The following is a 3,164-nucleotide window of genomic DNA, read 5'->3' on the forward strand; positions in this document are numbered from 1 at the left end:
CGGCGACCGGCGCGCTGCGGCCCCGGCACCCGAGCCCAGCCGCCGCCTCCCCAGCCGGCGCGCCACTGCCGCACTACCTGGGCGCCTCGGTCATCATCACGAACGGGAGGTGACCCGCCGGCCGCCCGCGCCAGGAGCCTGGACCCGGCCTCGGGGCTGCTGCGCCACCGAGCCCGGCAGATGCGCACGACCTACATTAATTTATGCAGAGACAGCTATTTGAATTGGACCCCTCCGCGGACTTGCGGATTTCCACCGCGGAGGCCGCGCGCGCCGGTGCCGAAGGTCGAGGAGCGCCCGGGTCCGGGCAGGTGACCGCCCGCCTCTGTCCTGCGAGGGCCGGTGCGACCCAGTTGCTGGTGGCTTGGTTTCCTCACCTTGAAATCGGGCTTCACGCATCTTGCCTTGTCCCCAGCGTTCCACGATAGTCCCGCTGGGGGATTTAAGCGATTTCACTCCGCAAATATCCTCCACTTTCAGGAGGGAAAACCCACCCTGCCACAGTCCGCTTTTCCAAGTGGATGGCAGCCCTGGAAGGGGACGCCTGTGTCCCGAGCCCTTTTAGATCCTTAGGTGAAGGCAGAAGTGACGATTGTAAGTTCCCATGAATACACAACTCCACTGTCTTTAAGTCGTTGAAGAGTCTCATTATTTTGTTTTATTTAACCCTTTCTTCAAAACCAACAAGCCAAGACTAAGGGGGTGACCATGCAATTCCATTTTGTGTGTCTGTGAACATGGGTGTGCTTCACAAATCCATTAACAAGCTCTTACTTCCCCCTAACCCCTATGAACTCTTGATAACACCAAGAGTAGCACCTTCAGAATATATTGAATAGGCATTAAATGCAAAAATATATATGTAGCCAGAGAGTTTATGAGAATGACCCTGTCAAGCTTAATTATTACGTGGCAAAATCCCTCTGGTCCACACAGCTCTGTAATTCACTAGGCTCGTGTTTGCTACAAATAGTGCTAATAAAGTTAAATTGCATGTGCAATACCAAACACTGTCAATGGACTGCACCGTGTGGAGGAAAAACATGCTTAAGGGGATGTAATGAAAATGATGTAGACATTTTAAGCATTTTCTACACATCAAGAAAACGTCATAAGAACATGTTACGTGTGCAACAGGTAAACAGAAATCCTTTTGTAAAGCACCAGCAGTGTTTAAAAAATGAGCTTCTATTAATTTTTATTTTTTATGGGTTTTGCTTAAAGATCTCAACATTGAAAAATACTGCCATGGCTCTGAACTGCACCAATGCATGGAACCACCATCTTTCAATTTTCTTCATCCTTTCAACACTGCATCATTTTGCTGCTTTATCAAAATGGTTTATATTAGGAAACTTTTTCCACCTTTCTGAACGGAAAGAGGTTTTCCCAAATGTTTTAAACTCATTGTTCTAGAATCAAGTGCACCTACACCAGCTGCTCTCAAAATGTGAACTTTTTTTTTTTTTTTTTTTTGCCAACCCTGTGTCACTTAGTGAGGACCTGATACAATCCCTACAGGGTGTCTGTCAGTGGGCCTCATGGTAAGAGTCACAATTTGCAAATTTAGGACTGTGGGTCATGCAGTGAAGGGGCTGGATGGTAGGAAGGGAGGTGCCCGCCTCTCCACGCACTCAGCTATACCTCATTCACTGCTCCTTGTGAGTGTGTGCACGGGAAATAAGCCGAGGGTATTTTTTTTTTTTTAATGTTCATGAGTCTTGTAATTAAACCATGATTCTTGAAAGGTGTAGGTTTGATTACTAGGAGATACCACCGACATTTTTCAATAAAGTACCGCAAAATGCTTTTGTGTCTATCTTGTTATTAACTTTTGGGGCTGTATTTAGTAAAAATAAATCTAAGCTATCAGAGCAGTTCAATAACAAAGGTTACTGTTGAGGAAAAAGACCCTACTATAGATTGACAAGTGACAACGTGGAGAGGCGTAACAGTGTGTATGTACTTGAAAAAGAAAATGTGTACTAGTGACAACGTCCTTGTCTAAACAAGCTTCACCGTTTTCATAACCTAGAACATGAAGGAAGATTCTTACACGAGCTGGCTTCAGGACGGCCAGGGCTGAGTGCAAAGTTAGCAGAGCTGTTACTATGGCAACCTAATATTGTTACCTCCATCTTGAAGAGTCTGCACATTTAAGCTGGGGATCGCGTTTCTTGACTTCTGTGAGGCTCTGGTGGGGGACGAGGAAGCATTTTAATACATATGCCTCTCTTTTACAGAAAGGAAAAAAAATCGTCGTGGGCCCTAACATGTACCATGTTGACAAAAATGCCAGATCAAATGGATTTGAGAAATAAGCCCAATTCCAGGCTGGCTCAGCCCTCACGGGGCCTCCCAGGGAAAGGAATTCCTTTATGTTCTTGGAAACCCTTTTCTAGAAAAGCCATTCCATTCATACCTTTGTAAAGCAGTGGGCTGGGTGTGGAGGGCAGCGCGGAGGGTATCTGTAAGAGCCTGTATTTTCTGCCTCCCTTGCCTCCACCTCTTTTAGCCTTTTAAAAGTTCTATCAGCCCTGCCTTCGTCCCTTCCGCCCTAAGCCCTAAGAGTGGAGGAGGTTTAATACGGCCAATGGATCTTGTATAAAGTCTACCTAAGTTTTAATTTACCAGAGCTATAAGGCGGTTAAGGTAGACTGGGGGTGCTGTTACAGATAAAATGGGATACAAAGAACATTTGCAAATAAATGCCATAAAATTACAGTAGCTTGGAATTTTAGTGAATCATAGCCCGTGTGTTATCTAGAATGCATTATTCAAGCTGTTCCTAAACTTAAGTATGACATATAAAGTTAAAATCTTGGGAGGAAAACTGTTCAGATGAAAAGTCAAGCAGTTTCCACAAAAGAATAAGAAAATCCTAAAATAATCTAAAGTTGTTACATTAAATTTATTTCTTACCTCAATTAAAAGGGTTTTGCTTTGGGGTTTTATTCACTTTCATTCTTTGGAGTAATAATATTTCTCTTGTGTATGGCGCTGAATACTTCTGTCAATAATACATCAAAAAAAAAAAAACAAAAAACAAAACAAAAAAACACCTGGCTTCTTAATACTTGGAAATACATACATATTCCTTATTATGTAAAACACTTTATTTATTTTGTAAAAATATGTTTAAATATGAATAAAAATACTGTAAC

The sequence above is a fragment of the Rhinopithecus bieti genome, unplaced genomic scaffold (genome assembly GCF_001698545.2).
Source record: "Rhinopithecus bieti isolate Rb0 unplaced genomic scaffold, ASM169854v2 scaffold_25394, whole genome shotgun sequence".
In the NCBI taxonomy this organism is placed as follows: Eukaryota; Metazoa; Chordata; class Mammalia; order Primates; family Cercopithecidae; genus Rhinopithecus; species Rhinopithecus bieti.